Genomic DNA, 8,239 nt, shown 5'->3' with positions numbered 1-8,239 from the left:
AAACACTCCATTCTCATGCCTGGTATGTCTCCTGAGCATTTAGTCTATGACTAGGGTCCCTTTCATCCGCTGAGAGCTCAGTTTTGAGGGCCCAATGTCAGGAGGAAGTTTTCAGGCTTATTCTGCTTTCTGCTTGTCACTTTTGTCTCCTGTAACAATGATCCCGGGATGGCCTCCTAGTTTCTTGAAAAGTAAGAAGGCAGGAGAAACAATACAGTGAAATCAAGGTACTGAAAATATCAACATCAGTTTGTATTTTTTTTTTTAGATATCACCCTTCTACATTTATACAACACAGTAAAAAACCCATAGTACATTGTGGTCCCAGTTTTAGATCCCAGTTTTTCTTCACCAACTAATTGAACACCCTACAGATGTCTCCAGTGTTTCCCCCATTCTGAGCTAAATTTACCACTTCCCAGGTCGGAAAAGAAACACAAAGAAATAAGGGAAGGAGTAGTGATCTGAAGTAGGAATTCAGGGATCACTGACATTCACAGGTTGTATTGTCTCATGTATCTTCCTACTTCTTTTCCCACTGTCTCACTTTAGAAATTTATTATATCTTGGTGACAATGTGGAAACTGCAGCTCCAGGTATTGTATCTCCATTCAAAGGAGGAGGAACAGAAGTGAGAACCTCCTTTGGGCTCTCTGTCCATCCAGATTTGCCTGGGCCTGATCATATATCCTTGCCCTCTGGTTCCCACCCAAATGCCCCAGCCCAGATAAGATGACTTAGGCTACACTTGTCCCTGGATTATTTTTTCTCTTGATATTGAAAGACTGTTCTATTTTACAGCGCCAACTTGGCTTCTTTCCCTTTGCATTGCTTCCTCAACTTGCCTAGACCCTGTGTCTTTCCTTCCACTCTCACCACCCAGGTCACATCTATGACCTAACTCTGGAATGTCTCCTTCAACAGCAGAATGTCTCTTTTTGCTAATTCTTGATATCTTTAACACACACACATTCAGAGACAGATACATATTGGGCATGCACACCTGAAGTGACATGTGCACGCAAACAGACATGCACAGACACAGAGGCAAACGTGCACATGTACACCTGGAGCTCTTGAGGAGAATCAGAAATTCCATCTGTTCCCCCATCCCCCAGGGACGCCTTCCCTGCGTGCCTTCCTGTCCTTGAAGCCTCTTTCATGGTGTTGTTTATGCCTTTTTACTCCCTAACTACGGGAAGTCACTGGTGACAACCCACAAACACCAGCCAATGCTAGGTAAATAAGGTGCGAAGTAATCCTCTCTTATAACACCCATGTACCACACAGAATCCATGTGAATGTTGGGGAAGAAACAGCAATGCACACTTCATTTTACTTTTCCAGGCTTCCCATCCAATGCCTAGGTAATTCTGCTGCTCACTGCTCAAAGCAGAGGCCCCAATGGACCTCATTTTGCCACTCCTGTGTGGTTCTTTTCAATGATAGCTCCTGCCAGATTGGGACACTGCTAGCACTGTGATACCACAACTAGTGACACCATCTTAGTCAGCAAGTTGAACCAGCCCAGCACATTCAAAAAGAGAAGATGTGGTCATTTTCCCATTTTCTGCACAGATCCACTGCCCTTCTGTTTAAAGAAACAGGGCTGTCGGTGGCGCCTGTGGCTCAGTGAGTAGGGCGCCAGCCCCATATGCTGAGGGTGGCGGGTTCAAGCCCAGCCCCGGCCAAACTGCAACAAAAAAATAGCTGGGCGTTGTGGCGGGCGCCTGTAGTCCCAGCTGCTCGGGAGGCTGAGGCAAGAGAATCATGTAAGCCCAAGAGTTAGAGGTTGCTGTGAGCCGTATGATGCCACGGCACTCTGCCTGAGGGCGGTACAGTGAGACTCTGTCTCTACAAAAAAAAGCAAAACAAACAAACAAAAAAAAAAGAAACAGGGCTGTCTCTCTCCACTGTCTCATTTTCATTATTGGAAGATTTCAGAATTGCTACGGACCAGTGACTGCCATACTTGTTCCTCCCCCTTTAAAGTGGGAATATCTTTCATGACCATTTTGTCCCTGGGTCCCCAGCCTGAGCCCAGGGCCTACCGAGACTTCAGCCTCTGTTATCACTGTGCTGAGCTAGTCATTCTGGGAAAGATGCACCTAGCACCTCAAACACCTCTACCACCCTCTTTTCCTACATCTAGGCATGCTCATGACTCTCCCTTCCAGCAACTCTGTGCTTATATAAGGCTTTCCACAAAAGACTTGGGCAGCATCCAGTAAGTCCTCTCACTTGCTCAGGATCCAACTTCCAAAAATATGTCAGCAGCATGTACCAAAATATCTGTGCAGGGGAAATTTCTGACTTGTGTCTTCCCCTTTGGTAGAGGCTCTGGTGCCTTTTTACTGCTTCTGTATTCCTTTCTGTCTAATAAAATCCTATCTTACCACCGATCTGTGGTCCATGGGTTCATTCTTCTAATCCCCAAGACCAAGAACCTTCTGAAGAAAGAAATTCCAGTAACAATCAGATCCAGGTTACCTCTCCCCAGGAGGTCAACTCCTGCAGTGATGGACTTAGGTGAACCCTGCCCAGCCAGGCAGTGCTACCCCCAAACTCCTCCACTCCCGGAAGAGGCAAGCCACGCCAATCTTCTCCACCCTATTTCCAGGAGCTGGTGCGGGAAGAAAAAGGATAGGTTGGGTCCTGACGTGGCAACTTCTGGGCTGTTCCTGTACTGCCCACCACCCTGCAGCTGCTGCCACAGTTCATGATGCTCCCTATTGGCCGAGACTGTGTTCCACGTCCTTCCATGTTGTCCTGGAAATCCACACAGTGAGCAAGGCAGCAACTATTTATTGAACACCTACTGTGGGTGAGGGAGACCCCCTCCTCAAAACAGAAACAGTGTGGGAAATGAGGAGCCGTAAATAGCAAGTACACTGAGAGCTCCACAGGCCTGAACACCTTCCAGACTGGGAAGCCTCTTTTCTTGACGGAAAGGCCAGGGTGAAGAGCCCAGGCTCTATAAAGCCACTGTTGAGGGAGTCCAGAGCTGGGCCTGTTTCTCGCCCTTGCTATAGGGCACTTGAACTTCCCAGACTGGACCTTAATTTTCCCATCAGTAAAAGAGATAAGACAAGATGTATACCTGCACCCTTTACCTGGAACAGCAATTCAGATTTCTAATAAGAACTGAAACATTAATCTGGAAGTTCAAGCAGGGAACTTTCATACAGATTGCAGAGCTGGGTTCTCAATTCTGGCTTTTTCAGTAGATACTTTGTGCAGCACAACACATCTACATATGGCAATTATTTATTTTAATAAACAGTTCATAACTAAGGCACATTCTCAACACACAGTGGACCCTAACTGTCTACTCTTTACAAATCCTGGAAACTTTAAGTGAAATGGGAAAGGGCGTTTGCCTCAGGCAAAGGGGTGGTGTAGCTGCTCTCGCCAGAGACAGAGCTCCCGTGAGGTCTCGTGAGAGGCGCAAACCTCTCGCAGCCCTATAAAGGCGATGGCTGCAGAGGCAGCAGCCTTCCTCTCTACGTAGTGATGTGAGTCTGTTTTTGCTGTCCATTGCAGTGCATGCTCTGCTCTCCATGGATCGAATCATGGCACCCATGGCCACGCTGGCGACCTCGGGCTCGGCGTGGAAGCGGCTGCTGAAAGAGGAAGACGTGACCAAAGTGGAATCTGAGACCAGCGAGGAGTTATATGTGACCCCCACGTTCAACACCATGGGCTTGCAACAGGACCTGTTGCACGGCATCCACACCTGCCTATGGTTTTGAAAAGCCCTCAGCAATCCAACAGTGAGCTGTCAAGCAGATATTTAAACAGAGAAACATCATCACAGTCTCAGTCTGGCACAGACGAAACAGCCACTTGCAGCTTCTCAGTCCTCCCGTGCTTGGATATCCAGGTAATATGATCCTCCGGAGCTGCCCTTTTGGAGACAGTCTTACTTTGTTGCCCTTGGTAGAAAGCTGTGGAGTCATAGCTTATAGCAACCTCATCTCCTAGGCTTAAGTGATTCCCTTGCCTCGGCCTCCCAAGTAGCTGGGACTTCAGGCACCTGCCCCACTGCTTGGCTATTTTCAGAGATGAGGTCTTGCTCTGGTTCAGGCAAGTCTCAAACTTGTGAGCTCAGGCAGTCCACCTGCCTGGACCTCCCAAGTGCTGGGATTATAGGGGTGAGCCACCGCGCCTGGCTGTTAAGAAAATCTTGTGTCTTTTCTCCCAGCTCGGGAGCTATCACTGCCTCCTGACACCCCCAAGATGGCAACCTCTCTGGGTTCCAACACCTACAAGAGGCAGAACTGGGAGGATGTGGACTTCCCCATTCTGTGCCAGACCTGTCTTGGAGAAAACCCATATACTTGAATGACCAAAGAAAAATATGGGAAGGAATGCAAGATCTGTGCTAGGCCATTCACAGTGTTTCGCTGGTGCCCAGGAGTCCACGTGCGTTCAAGAAGACTGAAGTGTGCCAAACCTGCAGTAAATTGAATGTCTGTCAGACCTGCCTCTTAGACCTAGAGTATGGCCTGCCCATCCAGGTTCAGGATGCAGGATTGTCTTTTAAAGATGACATGCTAAAGTCAGATGTCAACAAAGAGTACTATCCACAGAACATGGAGAGAGAGATTTCTAACTCTGATGGAGCTTGGCCAGTTGGCATGCTGGAGAAAGCCACATCTACCAGTGAAATGCTGCTCATACTGGCCCGGACTGCACCATACTACAAAAGGAATCGGCCACACATTTGCTCCTTCTGGGTAAAAGGAAAGTGCAAGAGAGGAGAGGAGTGTCCATACAGACATGAGAAGCCTAAAAATCCAGATGACCCCCTTGCTTATCAGAATATTGAAGACCGATATTATGGAATCAATGACCCTGTAGCTGATAAGCTTCTAAAGTGGGCTTCAACCATGCCTCGTCTAGACTCACCAGAGGATAAAACTATCACCACACTATATGTTGGTGACCTGGGTGATACCATTACTGAGACAGATTTAAGAAGTCATTTCTACAAGTTGGAGAGATCCAGACAATCACTGTTATACAGAGACGGCATGTGCTTTCATCCAGTTTGCCACAAGGCAGGCTGCAGAAGTGGCAGCTGAAAAATTCTTTAATAACTTGATTTTCAATGACCACAGACTCACTGTGAAATGCGGAAGATCCCAAGCAGCAGCTAGAGGAAAGAAGAGAACCACAAACTCTGGGATCAAGCAAGAGCCTGTTCCAGGATTGCCAGGAGCTCTTCCTCCTCCTCCTGCAGCAGCAGAAGCCTCTGTCAACTACTTTAACTTACCCCCAAGTGGCCCTCCAGCTGGGGTGAACACTGCCCCACCCCCACCCCCAGGTTTTGGACCACACATGTTCCACGCAATGAGACCACCCCTTCCTTTCATGAGGGCTCCAATCCCCTATCCTTCTCAGGACTCTCAGAGGATGGGAGCTCATGTAGAAAAATACAGCAGCCCCTAGCACATTATCACCACTGTGAAGCTCTATGGAAGAAAGGACATTTAAAAATCCCAGTAAATTGGAGGCAGAGCAAGATGGCAGCTGAGTAACAGCTTCCTTGCATCTGGGCACCGTGAGTCTGGGGATATAGGACTCCAGGCATCTCTGGCTGGTGGGATATGCCTATCATCACCCCTGAGAGGATACAGGGAGTCAGCGAGAGACTTCTGGACCCCAAGAGGAGGACTAAAACAGTGGAAAAATGGCAAGTGGTCGCGTGTGTTCAATCCGTCTAAACCTGCCCGCAACTGTAAGTTCAGTAGCAGCAAGACTGCAAACCAGAAAGGCCTTACCTGTGAACTGTTTTGGTGTCTTTGGACTTGGCACTCAGCTGAACTGCCTTGGGGAGAGCCTGAGCAGGAGTGCGGAGAACTTTGGCCTTTGTCTAGGGCCCCAGTCTGAGCCGCTGAGCCAGACGGAGCTAATGGTGTTTGGCTCTGGGTCACAGGCAGACATTGTGAGTGATCTGCCCCGGCAAGCTCCGCCGTCAGGGTTGCAGAGCTAGAATTGGGTGGGAGCTGGTAACCCAGCGACCAAGTAGCCTAAGGGCGGGGTCTGAGCCGCCTTGCAGCCCTAACCCTTGGGGGCAGAGGGAGACCAGTTTTGATACACAGGGTAAGTGGATAGCCACTTTAGCAGTGATTCCAGTGACAAGCACTTCCCTGAGAAAGCTTCTGCTCAGTAAGTGAACAAGTTCAAAGTGCGTTTTAAGTGGGCTGAAGAGAGATTTAGGGTGTCTACCTGCTGGGGTTTGAGAAACTAGCAGCCTCCAGTCGTATCAGAACTGTGATTAACATCTCATACCCCAGAAGACCACGTGTTGCCCAGACAATATTCAATAACATATACATACTGCTTTGTTTTTGGTTGTGTTTTTTTTTGTTTTTTTTTTTTGGTTTGGTTGTTTTTTTTGTTTATTTTGATGTTGTGGATTGTTGTTTTGTTTTTTAAGTTCAACCTTTCCCATACAGATCCTTTTTCTTTCTCAATTTTTCTAGTTTAATTATAATTTCCCATTGCTGCCTATTTCAATAATTACAACTTCATTTTTGTTAGTGTTTCTACCGCTATTATTTGGTTTTTCCAGCCAATTTTATCCCGTAAAGTTTTCTGTTTGCTTGTTTTGGTTTGATTTACAGCATTTTTGTCTTTCCTCTCTACTTGGTGGAGATGGGGTACTGGTCTGATCAGGTTAGCAAAGAGCTGCTGACCTCAAGGGAACCACCCAACTGGGCACCCCCAGAAGGTGTTTTTTTTTTAAAGGTGGTATCAAAGTACCCTACTGTACACCTATATTGCTCTGTCTCCCTCTTTCTGTGCCTCGCTTCTTTTTGTCAATATTCCTTTTACCCACCCCCTCTCCTTTCTCTATTTTTCTTTTTTTTTCCTTATCACTCGGTCCTCCTTTCTTTCATCCCTTTTTTGCTCTTCAACCTTCTCACCCTTCTGGTCCTGTAACCCTTAGTCCACAGGCACGAGAACGTAAAGAGCAAGAGGAAGTGAAAGGAAAATTAGGGCAAGGAAACAGATAAAAGAAATCACTCATGAGGAAGAATCAGCAGAAAACTCCAGGCAACATGAAGAACCAGTCCAGAACAACCCCGCCAAGGGACCATGAGGTAGCTACTGCAGAGGATTCCACCTATACAGAAATGTTAGGAATGACAGAAAGGGAATTCAGAATACACATGTTGAAAACAATGAAAGAAATGATGGAAACAATGAAGGAAACTGCTAATAAAGCGGAAAATAACCAAAAGGAAATCCAAAAACAGAATCAAATCAGAGATGAACGATATGAAGAATATAAAAAGGATATAGCAGAGCTGAAGGAAATGAAACAGTCAATCAGGGAACTTAAAGATGCAATGGAAAGTATCAGCAACAGGTTAGACCATGCAGAATAAAGAATTTCAGAGGTAGAAGACAAAATTTTTGAGATAACACAGATAGTAAAAGAGGCAGAAAAGAAGAGAGAGAAAGCAGAACGTTCACTGTCAGAATTATGGGACTTTATGAAGCGTTCCAACATACGAGTTATAGGAATTCCAGAAGGGGAAGAAGAATGCCCCAGAGGAATGGAAGCCATACTAGAGAATATTATAAAAGAAAATTTCCCAAATATCACCAAAGATTCTGACACACTGCTTTCAGAGGGCTATCGGACCCCAGGTCGCCTCAACTCTAACCGAGCTTCTCCAAGACACATTGTGATGAACCTGTCCAAAGTCAAGACAAAAGAAAAGATTCTGCAAGCTGCCAGGAGTAAGTGCCAGTTGACCTACAGGGGCAAATCCATCAGAGTGACCGCAGACTTCTCTAATGAAACTTTCCAAGCAAGAAGACAATGGCCATCTACCTTTAATCTACTTAAACAGAACAATTTCCAGCCCAGAATTCTGTACCCTGCTAAGCTAAGCTTCAAAATTGACAGAGAAATCAAATCATTTATGGATATACAAACATTGAGGAAATTCGCCACAACAAGACCAGCTCTACAGGAAATACTTCAACCTGTTCTGCACACTGACCACCACAATGGATCAGCAGCAAAGTAAGAACTCAGAAATTAAAGGACAGAACCAAACCTCCACACTGATGCAAAAGATAAAACTAAGCAATGGACTCTCACCAAATAAGACGAATAGAATACTACCACACTTATCAATTATCTCAATAAATGGTAATGGCTTGAATTCCCCACTGAAGAGACATCGATTGGTTGACTGGATTAAAAAACACAAGC

The 8,239-nt window shown here is 46.2% G+C and overlaps 1 pseudogene; it reads left to right on the top strand.

Annotated features, from left to right (window-relative positions):
• The first annotated feature begins 4,239 nt into the window (after positions 1–4,239).
• LOC128591926 (pre-mRNA-splicing factor RBM22-like) lies at positions 4,240–5,454 on the top strand (annotated as a pseudogene).
• The last annotated feature ends 2,785 nt before the right edge of the window (positions 5,455–8,239 follow it).

This window comes from Nycticebus coucang, chromosome 8, assembly GCF_027406575.1.
Source record: "Nycticebus coucang isolate mNycCou1 chromosome 8, mNycCou1.pri, whole genome shotgun sequence".
Taxonomy (NCBI): domain Eukaryota; kingdom Metazoa; phylum Chordata; class Mammalia; order Primates; family Lorisidae; genus Nycticebus; species Nycticebus coucang.
This window is presented reverse-complemented; position numbering and strand designations above follow the sequence as displayed.